Below are 12,231 nucleotides of genomic sequence, written 5' to 3' on the forward strand. Positions count from 1 at the left end.
TATCTACTTTCACCTACCTATTGCATTTATTAAAAGAAGTTAATGACTGAAAGATGTCAATGATGTTAAAAGGCCAAAGGTTTATTTTCATAGTGGAGTCCATGTCTGAGAAAGAGGATAGTTTAGTAGCTAGGGAAGTGGCCCAGAAGTCAGGAGAGCTCTAATCTATTTCTGATTCTGCCATTGACCTGCCTGTCATTCAGCAACCAACTCATCTCTTTATGCTCCTGTTCGCCTTTTCACCCCTCATTTATGTAGATCATAAGCTCTGTGGAGTAGGAACCAGGACTGCTGGCTAATATATTTGTACTGCACCTAGCACAGTGGTTCCCATGCATTTCACCATCATGTCAACCTTTTGATTTTTGAGAAACCCTCACATTCCCCCCCTTCTTTACCATCATCTAACCCCCCTTTAACAAAAAATTCAATTAGTAATTTAAAATAAACACAAAAACTTGATATAAAAATGTTATTTAAAATTAAAAACAAGCACAAATAGTTTTTCTTGGCCCCTTGTGGTCCACCAAAGCTGACTGTGACAGCTGCCTGCCCTCTTGAGACCTGCACTGCCAGAGCTGCCTGCCAAAGCCCTGTGCTGCTGGGGCCAGCCAGCCAGCCACCCGCCTGCCTGCTGGCTGCTTGAGCCCTGCCCTGCTCGGACCAGCTGCCCAAGCTCTCCACCCAAGCCCCACGCTGCCAGGGCCAGCTGCCTGCCTGCCATCTTGAGCCCCATGCTGCTGGGGCCAGCCACCCACCCGCCAGCCTGAGCTGCCCAAACCCCACACTGCTGGGGACAGCTGCCAGCCCGAGCCCCCTGAGCCCTTTCATGCTGGGGCCAGCAGCCCAAGCATCACGAGTCCCACAAGGCGGCCAGCCACCCGAGCCCCGTGAACTGCCCGCTCGAGCCTCTGCCATCCCACAAATCCAGGCACCACCAGCTTCCCGCTCTTATCCCATCCCCCTCACCTGAGCCAGGCACCCCCAGCCTGTCATCTAATCCCATCCTCCCCCTCCCTCACCCAACCCACACTCACTCATCTTTGCAGGAGGCAGCTAGCTCCATGTGGGTGTTCACCAGCTGCCTGCTTTTTATAATGGCTGTGCCAGGTCACCCACATAAAATGGCAGGGGCTGAGAGCCGGAAGCAAAGACCGGCTCTTTCTTCAGGTGCAGGGGAATGATGGCAGGGGCTGGGTCACCTCGTGCCCTTCCCCCCAGAATTTCTTCACACACACCCTCCCCCCGCCATTTGGGAAACCACAATCTAGCATAATGAAACTGTTAATTTGGCTCCGGTCCCTGAGTGTTACTGTAATACAAATAACTAATCATAATTAGAGAAATAAAATGAATTTTCTTACACTTACTAAACAGTGATGCATGACTTATGCAACTACCAACAAAAAATCTAGTCTGGTTGGGAAATGGAACTTCAGATTGACAAGGCTGCTCTTATTAATGATTATCCAAACACTACAAAAGAGAAATGAAAGACTTAAAATATTAACGTAGTCATATCCCCACTTGCACTAAAAGTTAACATTAATTTCCAGCATGTGTTTGTCTTATTTAGAAAAAGAACCATTTTCTGTGCTATATTTTAGTTGTAGCAGAGTCTCCCATATTGGAGTCAGGCATGTAATTTCTCTTCATAATGAAAATGTAACTATATAATTTGAACACTCATAATTGTCATTGACTGCAATGGGATTAGATGCTAGTGTTTTATGTAAAGTGTTTAGTGATGTATGTATTCTGCTGCGATAATTTTGAGTAATTTGTGGCAGTAAGCGACCATGTGTAAGTAAGTGGTACAGCTGAACATAGGATACTTGGCATGACAGATAAGGACAGAACAGAGACTGACAACCAAGGTTAGATGTCTTCTGTAGAGGAAAAAAACTGAAGTGATTCCAGAATATAAAGGATGGTGGATTATTTTGGTCTTAATAGATGAAATAAAAGAATAGGTTAATAGTTGTGGGTTTTTTTCATTATTAATGTTGTTCAATTGAAATGCCAAGAGCATGACAAGGGGAGTCTTCACAGCACTAATGTAACACTAAAGTAGATAATTGTATCTTGAAAAATTATGTATGGATGGAATTCAAAATCTTTCAGGTCTTTGGTACAAAACTGACCATGATTTGCTGTGCACAGATGTTTTGAATCTATTTTCAATGGCTCAGAAGGGTTGTTTAATAGACAGCTGCTTTCAGCTGATTTCAGCACTTATTGGAGTATATGAATCCTGTAGAATTAAAGTGTACATTCTATTCATACAGCTGGCCTGGTAATCCATTGGACAAAATTCCAATATTTGGTCCTGTCTTAAATAAATAATGTTTCAAATAGAGAATTGCTTAATTATTGAATTTTCTGTGTACATAAGGTCATTCACTTATGTTGGCAAGCTATCACTTTGCAACAGTTAAGGTTGGCTAAATTGCAATTGGCTCAGTAAATAGTACCATAGTGCATCTGCAAGATTAGGGCCAAGTTCTGTCTAGAGACATAGTAACATCATTTCTAATGAAATAATTGTACCTGAGGATAGAATGTGGTGCTAATGCATTAAACATACATTAGAGCTCACAATACAGGAATAAGAAGCCATTGTGCTGTAAGGCACATAAGGTACTACAATAAATATAACTGAATGAGTATGTTTCTATAGAAGTAATTCTTATAGTAATTACCATTATCAGAGATGTAGGGAGAACAGATTATTAGCATACATGTTGTTCTCTGAGTGAGTTTAATTGAAATAATAATTCTTCTTCCTATTGTTAGACATATGACTCAACAAGACAACATGGTATCCATATAACACAGAGGGGGAAATGAATGAAAGTTGAGGCACTATAGATAGCCACTATAATCTATGGCATCCTGGTCTGTGCCACTTTCCTCAGCTCCCACTGGCCAGGAACAGCAATCCCAACAGGCGCTGCAAGCAGCGGTACCTGCGGGTGCACAGTTATAGTATCTGGTAACACTGGCAAACCATGTCTGGGCCATGGGGCTGCTTATTGCTCACCCCAGTCTAGAAACGAGACACTCTGATCCACCAACACCCCATGCTTTTATCAGCCAGCTAGGAAATTAGGGCTTAATCATTTGAAAATATATTAGTTGAGGTGGTCTTGTTCATTAGCAATAATTAGGGCTCCTAAGACTTTCCTGATTTGGTGTATTTATTAAAGCCACTGGTTCTGGATTTGTGGGATTATATGAGAATCTCAGTCTTCATTTAAAAGAATACTAAGGTTCTAAGCTTCCTGGTTATGGGAAGACAGTTGGAAAGAAGACATGAATGTACCTGAGAGGCTCTGAAACCAGTAGACGAATAAAATAAACCCCACATTTATTAAATTCGTTATGATTGATCTGAGGCCAGATTCATGATTCTTTGAACATTTCAATTGTCAATACTAAATAAGTGATGTATTAGGATGGCAGAATTGTAGGAAAAACCTATAACTGAGCATGCTCAGGGACCAACATTACATGCTGTCTATAGAATTTACGCGCTAGCTATTGGGCCCAACTTAAGCTAACTCAATCCTATTTCTCCAGTTCCATTTCTCATACTACATAGACTATTAATTATCATTAGTATTATTTACATTCAGCAGTGCCTGAAAGCCTTAGCTACAGACCAGAACCCCATTGTGCTGGATATGGTACCAACACAGAACAGAAAGACAAACAATTTACCATCTAAGTCTAAGACAAGAGAAAACAGATACAGACAGATGGGGAATTACAAGGAAACAATGAAACAATATTGTCTAAATTGACCAGACAGACACAGAGTGGAGGAGGGAGCAAACAGCCAGAGTCAATTATGTGATGGTGGCAAATATCTTAGTTCCGTTTTTTTAATCGGCCAGGGGAAGGTGTAGGGTTAATTCAGAGGAGATCAGATAACTGGAAAAGGAAGTGAAGGAGTGGGGACAAGGCAAGGTAAGAGAGGGGAAGAGGACAGGTGTGAAGTTGAGGTGAAGACACTTCGACTACATCTAGAGAGTTTTGTCGACAAAACCCCAGTTTTGTTGACAAAACTCACGGAGTGTCCGCACTAAAAATGCATTCTGTCAACATCCCATTAACAGAACTCGGCTCTTCTGTCAACAGCCTTTTGCCTCACCCCCACAAGGCAAAACGCCTTTCTTAAAAGAATCTGATGACCAAAAAAAGCCATGTGGACGTTCCGAGGGGCCCTCTGTTGACAGACAGGGATTCTGGGTCACTGGGCAGCCCTGTCACTGTGCTTTCTGTTCGCTGTTCTGTTTGAGAGAGCGGCCAGGCAGTCCAGCTGCTTTCTGTTGACAGATGTGTGGCCATGATGTGTTGACAGAAGTTACTGTTGAAAGATATTTTCCGACAGTAACTTCAGTCGACAGGTTGCTGCAGTGTAGACATAGCCTTTGAGTCAGCGGGAGAGGAAGGAGTGAAGCAAACAGCCAATCAGCAGAAGGCAAAGAAAGTGAGAGAATATTCGGAGTGTCCAGAGATCCCAGCTTTGGTTGCCTCTTGTCCTACCAGGCATTATCTATGGTTGGTGCCTTTCTTCAACCCACTGGGTTAGGGGAGGGAAGCCAGTGCATGGATCCCAGTGCAGAGAAATAGAGAGACTGACTGTACGTCTGTCTTTATGTTCTGCACAGCTCTGGGTCTAGGATCTTCTGGGCAGAGGGAGGGTGCTGGCTGCACCCCAGTTTTCCAGTACAGCAGTCCTTGCTGTAGCTGCTTCTGCCCCTATCAGCTGGAGTCCATAGGGTTGACAGGTAACCCAGCTTGCCTGGGTACTGGAGACCTATTTTAAAATGCATAGAGCAGACTGATTTATAGTTAAGGCATAAATTTTTAAACCAGAGCCCTTTACATCATGTGGGAACATGAAAGCGTCTCTGTTCATTGTAAGCTAATAGAGTGGAAAGGGAGTGAGTTGAGTGCTGTAAGATTTTAGGATTAGTCATATTTACTTAAATAACCTTGAGCAAGGCATAGTTCTCAAAACTGCTAAGTTTCCTACTGGCATGACATTATAAAGAAAGAGCAAATATTGAGGAACAGAGCAAACAAATTCTGGCTAGATTAAGCTTGCTGAAAGATAAGTGTTCAGCATAGCAAATTAACAAGACTAAGAGCCCCATACATCTAGTACATCTAGTTATGTAAAACACTATGCAAAATAGACAAACATTTCTAGCTGTGGTACAGTCACCGTAGACACTTTATAGCTCTGGTATACCAGCAGACAAAAGCAACTAATACCAGGTGACAAATTTACAAATGAATTCCGTATTTAACTGAGGCTTGAACAGAAATTTCAACTATCTTATGCATTGCAAAGGCAATTTCCCCACCTTTGATATTCGCAGGAATGGGACACATCCTACTTAATTTGCTTCATCAACTGGTTCTGCTACGGATAGGTAATCCCCTCTTTTTCCTCCCCCTCTCTCTGTCCCTGCTATACAAGCCCTGTATTCTAAGTGTCTACCCCATTTTCATCTGAAGAAGTGGGTTTTAGCCACGAAAGCTCAAGACCTAATACATTTATTCATCTCTAAGGTGCTACAGGATCACTTGTTATTTGTGAACATACAAACTAACCTGGCTACCCCTCTGAGACACTGGACTGGAATTGTTGAAGAGGTACAAGTTTTCTATGTAGTCAAGGCTTCAGTATAACTCAGCTTATACTGTGCCCATCCTGAGGATATCACTGTGCACCCAGAGAAATAAAGTGGAGAAGACCTGAACAGCCAGTGTAAAAGCCAGTGAAAAATAAATGCCTTTAAGTGTAATCTTTCCAGCTTTCCTTATATATTACTTCCGAGGAAAAAAGAACACAATTCCCTCACTTAGTAAGTAATGTTTAAAGATGGACTTAGAAGAGAGGAGTGTGAAGCATGGCAGACCCTTTCACTAAGAAAGGGTCCAGGTATAGCTGATAGAAGATGATGCAGGCCTTGTAGCGGGTCATATTCACAGAATAACCTCTGTCCGATCATCAGACTTCGCATTTTGTTAGACACTGCTACATTCCAGGGCTCTCATTTTACCCTAGCCTTGTGCAAAGAGTAACTAGTATTGTTCTGTGGCAGTGATGAATTGGAGACTCAGAACTAGGGAGAAGAGGAATCAAAACTTAGGAAGAAATGCAGACTGGCCTTGCCAAAGGATTAGGAATTTCCTGTTCTGCAGAGCACTCTTGCAGTTCTCATTTTGAGTAATGGCCTCTCTTCCTTCGCATTTTAAACTTTAGTTTCCCATATTCTGCTTGGTGTAGGAAACAACATGCCAATGCTACCAATATAAATCGGGGAAGCTGGGGTGGGGGTTTGAGGGTCTGTGGATTTTGAAACTCTTCAAGGGTTCATGCCACTAGTTATAAACAGCTTTACCTTCCCCTCCTAGTAGCTTGCTTGGCTGACAACTTGTATTTCTTTAGTCCTGTGCATATTCCCAAGTCCCATGTATTAATACTCCTGAAGCTGCTCTCACTGCAGTCAAGGGTAGAACTCCCATCAATTTCAGTGGTGCAAGTTGTGGGGGGGGGGCTTAATGGTTGTATATAAAAACAAAGGAACATAATCTAAGGCATAAATGGTTTTGCAAAGGCACATTTCCTACTTTGTTTTAACATATGGGATGAATAAAGTGTCATATTAATTAACTGATAATTATCTGTCATGCTAAAATATTGCTTACTTAAGCACTGGTAATTTTCACAGAGCACTTGGAAAAGCTCAGCGCCACGTCCACAGGATGAATGATGGAAGGATTCCAAAAGACATCCTGTATGGTGAGCTAGCCTCTGGCAAAAGACCTCCCGGATGCCCCCAGTTGCGCTACAAAGATGTCTGCAAGAGAGACCTCAGAGAGGTAGACATCGAGCTGGACAGTTGGGAAGAACTAGCAGACGACTGCAGCAGATGGAGGCAGGGGTTACACAAGGGCCTTCAGAAGGGCGAGATGAAGATCAGACAGCTAGCAGAGGAGAAGCCAGTGCACAGAAAGCACACTAAGGACTTGCCAGACACCCACCACATCTGCAAGAGATACAGCAAGGACTGTCACTCTCGTGTGGGTCTTCATAGTCACAGTAGACGCTGTAAATGAAGTCCTCAATTGAAACTATAAAGGGCGCGATCCATAGTCTATGCAGACTGAAGGATGCCTACCACTACTTGGAAAAGCTGGTGAGCTGGCAGATCCCTTAGCAGTCACTGACAGGTTAAAGACAGACTGAGTAAACTGTAAATAATAGATATTTTGATTTTAATGCCTCTAGTAATTTAATCTGCAGAATTAGGAATAAAATTAAATACAGTAAACTCTTTCATATCTGGCACCCCGGGACCTGGAGCTTGCTGGATGTTCAAATGTGCTGGATGGTAGAGGCATAACTTGCCCTGGTTCCTGATGTGGCTCCTGTCCCACTCCTGGTCTTGCTCAGCTCCACCTTCTGTGCCTTGTGGCAGGCGGCATTTCCTCCAGCTTGTGGCTCAGGTAGTGCAGCAGCTCCTCCTGCTACCAGCTACACTGGGGGCTGCACTTCCTCTTCCCTGGCACCTCCTTCTCCCTGGTGGCTTGTGGTGCATCCTCACTGTGCCGCTCCTGCTTCACATGGTAGGGCTCTTCCTCTCCCCTGAAGTCAGTGCGCTGCTCTCCAGCTGCCTCCAGTTTGAGTGGCCACGTGCTTGGGGGCACACGTGGAGGTTTCCAGGGCCCCGCACCAGCTGGAGTACCTAACACAGTGCCTCCCCGCAGTGGGGCTGCCTTGTCCCAAGCCACTTGCTCAGGGGCACACCATTGCGGGGGGCCGCTGGGCATGTGCTACGCCCCAGGTGGCAGCTGGATTCTGCTCTCCTTGTGACCAATAGGCAGGAGAGGAGGGGGAAGGGGAGGTGGATATCACCAGTGCAGCCTCTTGGAGGAGGTGCCTAGGTACTGTATGCTCCATGCTGGAGTTGGTCTGCGGCCCTGGGAATTCATGACCAGATGCGCTGCTGACATGTTCTGCCTGCTCCGCTCGTCACGCTGGCGAAACATGAAACGAAATTCAGACTTTCCTGGACTGTTTTCTGAACACCTGCAGAGCAGCAGAGCTGAAAGTAACAGCCAGTGTGATCACATTGGGCCACTGTGGGGCACCTCCAGGAAGCTAAGAACCTCCAATTTCACAATGCTCCATCTGCGCTACCCTAAAGTCGACCATGCAAAGTCGAATTTGGCGTTACTCCTTGTGAAAAGCAGGAGTATTAAAATCAGCAGAACAAACCCTGTCATGAGGACTGATTGCTTAAAATCAGTGCAAGTCAGCTAAACTTGACCTAATCTCCTAGTGTAGACCAGGCCTCAGTGGAGAAACTATTTGAAAGCCAGTGCTACGTAAACCTGGGACCAAAGGGAGAAAAATGTAATTTCTCCAGGGTGGGATATGTTTATTATGAAATGCATTTAATGGGTGCATGGGCCCATAATGAGAAATGGAGCCAGACACTGAAAATTTGGTCTAAACATTTGCAGACCTAATGAAAACAGAGAGTTACCTATTTTGCAAGAGCAGGAATTTGGGAGGAAAAAAAGTTAAAAAGGACTATGCTTCCTTATTCCTGTATTGTTGCCTCACACTTGCAGTGTGGCGGACTCATTGCTGGATAAATTGTATCCATACTCCTGATGAAAACCATCTCTGATGGATTTTTTTTGGCAAGAACTGCAGGCTGCGGTATCCAGCAAGCAGGGTGGCAGGCACACCAGAAAAGCTATTCCAAAGCCTAACTCTGAAACGGTTTAGCCTTGAAAAGAGATGTCTAAAGATTATAGCAATAAAAATAAGTTGTGTGCCCCTTTTGGAACTCCCAAAAGCAGCTCTGTTCTCACTCAGGGGCTCTTTTTCTGATGCTCTTTACGGGTACTGAGCAGGGTTCTTGGGGAATTTTCAGAAGGAGCTTTGCTGAGGTTGGATGTTCAGCTCTGGATACCTTGCCAAATATTTTCAGACACTTGTGGTTTTATTCACATTTAGACATATGAAGAAAATGTCCTTTTCAGAAATACTGAGCCCTTGTTGACCATATGTTGATCTCTTTTCTCCAAGTTCCTTTGGTTTCGGCCAACCAGCCCCATTTACTATTAAATGCTTGAGATTTTTCCCATTTATATATTTCCACTTCTTACGTATTTTTAATTTTAATCATTAAAATAATCTGCTACCTTCACTTCTTCTGTCCAGAAGCAGCTGACGGCTATCTACCCCCCAGCCACCTCTGAACAGCTTAAGTTACACACGCACGATGGCAAAAACAGCAGCGATTTTCAGTCTACCCATTCAACTCTATGGGAAACAGAACTGAATTTCTACCCTGTAGGTAACAGCCAGGATCAAAGCTGCATTCTGCTGGAAATGATACAAACACAGAACAGGAGACCGGCCTTGCCTTGAAGCACTCACAATCAATCAATGTGGACACAAGAAAGGATGGGAGAAGCATGGGTGAAGGTTCACAGGTCAAGAGAGATGAAGGAGCGGTGAAAGGTGTGAGGGACAAATGTGCAGTTGCATAGAAGTAAAGAGACTGCAGCAGCGGATGGAGCAAACAGCCAATCAGCATACTGCAAAGAAAACCAGTCAAAATAATAGGCAAGTGGTCTTATCTGGCTCCTTAGTACACTGTTTTAACTGCTTCTGCTAGCGCTGTTCTGATTCAGCCTTTGAAAGTGCTGGAATCTCAAAGCTTGAGTTTTGATTGTTTACATAAGTAGCTCAAAAACAGCTGAAAGACAATTGCTGCTAAAAGCCTGAATGTTCAGCATTTCAAAAGAAGTTGCTGAGATTGACAACACAGTGAAATCCATGGGCTGCTTCTAGGCTGATCGCCACCCTCTCCCCGTTGGCTGCTTTCCTGCTCGAATGGATACATCCCACAGCCAATAGGACCTTCTACTTAGCCATAATTATTCATTAAGTTATAGTTATTCAGATCTAGAGAAGTTATTCCTCTTTATTCGGCACTGGTAAGGCCACATCTGGAATATTGTGTCCAGTTTTGCCCCCCCCCCCCCCCCAGTATAAAAAGGATGTGGATTTGCTGGAGCAGGCTCAGTGAAGGGCAACAAAAATGATTAAGGGTCTGGAGCACAAGACCTATGAGGATAGGCTGAGGGATTTGGGCTTGTTTAGTTTATGTATGAGAAGACTTAGAGGTGATTTAATAGCAGCCTAGGTCCTGTCTGGGATGACTTAGTGGGGGTTCATCCTGCTTGAAGCAGGGGGCCGGACTAGATGACCTCCTGAGGTCCCTTCCAGCCCAGGGATTCTGTGATAATTGATCCACATGGTGTGTGGCTTCATGTGACCAGTGGAGATGGAGCTACACCTGTGCTTTGGTGTCTGCTCATTAGAACACTACCTGACGCTTCCTCAGTGAGAGGTATTGCAAAAGAATTCAGTGAATGTCACTGCACAGAAGACTGTGTCTTAAGCTCAGGCTGTTATGGATGTTATTTCTTTTTGAAAAACTAACTTCTATGAGCCTTGTGATGACATTCTTGCAGATATTATCCCCCAGCTGCTTTGAGTCTTTTACAGCTTTTTTTCCTCTACAGAGATTCACCCAATAATTTTGTTGAGTGAAACAGTAGATAACACTATCAAAACAAAAAGCAGTCAAGTAGCACTTTAAAGACTAGCAAAATAGTTTATTAGGTGAGCTTTCGTGGGACAGACCCACCTCTTCAGACCATAGCCAGACCAGAACAGACTCCATATTTAAGGCACAGAGAACCAAAAACAGTAAGCAAGGAGGACAAATCAGAAAAAGATAATCAAGGTGAGCAAATCAGAGAGTGGAGGGGTGCGGGGGGAAGGTCAAGAATTAGATTGAGCCAAGTAGATAACAGTATGCACATACATCAGATCTTTACAGTCCCCCTGCAGTGAAAATGTCATTCTTTTATAATGAGAAGTCCTGTGGCACCTTATAGACAAACAGACATTTTGGAGCATAAGCTTTCGTGGGCAAAGATCCACTTCCTTGGAACATGCAGCTGATGAAGCAGGTCTTTGCCCATGAAAGCTTATGCTCCAAAAAATCTGTTCGTCTATAAGATGCCACAGGACTTCTCACTTTTGCAGATACAGACTAACACAGCTCCCCCTCTGATATTCTTTTATGAGTGCCTCAGGGAAGAATGAATTGTATTTCATTAGCGAGAAGGAAGAGTACTAGTTCTAGCGTGGTATGGTTCTGACATGACAGGCACTAAAAAGCATATGTGAGAAATATCCATGTATATAGGTGATGCAGTGGATTTGGAACGAGAAACAGTATACAGTGTGCTTCCTCCTGAGCTTGCCTCCCTTCAGCTAAATGCATGAGATCTGTACTGCAAAGTAACTCCATTCCTGAGACTTGGAGGCCTTCCAAGAAATGGCAAAACAGTTGTTTAGTGAGAGAAAAAAAATGCAGTTTTGTTTTCGTCATAGGAAAGAAGTGGCTCACACCGTCTCTGATGTCAGAAGTTCAAGTGAGGGACTGCCTGCTATCTAGCATCTTGAGGTTACAGCTTGTCATTACCACTAAAACCTCACAGCCAGTTGTCACGGGGCAGGAAGGCATTACAACCCTCCAGTCTGGAGGATGGAACTTATCTCTTCTGTACAGACAGGTATTCAAGGGATGACTGAAGTGGACTAGCTTGTATCCAGGTGTCTATGCTGGGCTTATTTTGTAGGAAAGTTAGCTTCTTAAATAAGCATAAACCACAGCTTAAGCTATACTGTACTACATGCTTGTTGTGAGCTACAATTTTCTACCTCTGGGAATTATAGTTAAAAACTGTTTCACTTATGTGCTGTACCTTGTGCTTGGAAAAAGTGTGTGTCTATAAGAATTCTGATGAAGCGTGTCCTTGCCCACGAAAGCTCATGCTCCAAAATATCTGTTAGTCTATAAGGTGCCAGAGGACTTCTTGTTTTTTAAGAATTCTTTGACATTGTAAAGTAAATTAGCCTTGGTCAGTAGTTTTTGTTTTCTCATTTCATCCATCTAATATTCTGTTTTGTCTGCACCTCCAATAATACCATTCATTAGTACAATATGTTCCTGTGTTCTGTCCCTTCAGACAAAGGTGTTCAACACTGACTGGTGCATTGGCAAACAAAAGGGTAAAGGAATAATCAGAAGGTCAATAAAGGGAGCGAAA

The sequence above is a fragment of the Carettochelys insculpta genome, chromosome 5, assembly GCF_033958435.1.
Source record: "Carettochelys insculpta isolate YL-2023 chromosome 5, ASM3395843v1, whole genome shotgun sequence".
Taxonomy (NCBI): domain Eukaryota; kingdom Metazoa; phylum Chordata; order Testudines; family Carettochelyidae; genus Carettochelys; species Carettochelys insculpta.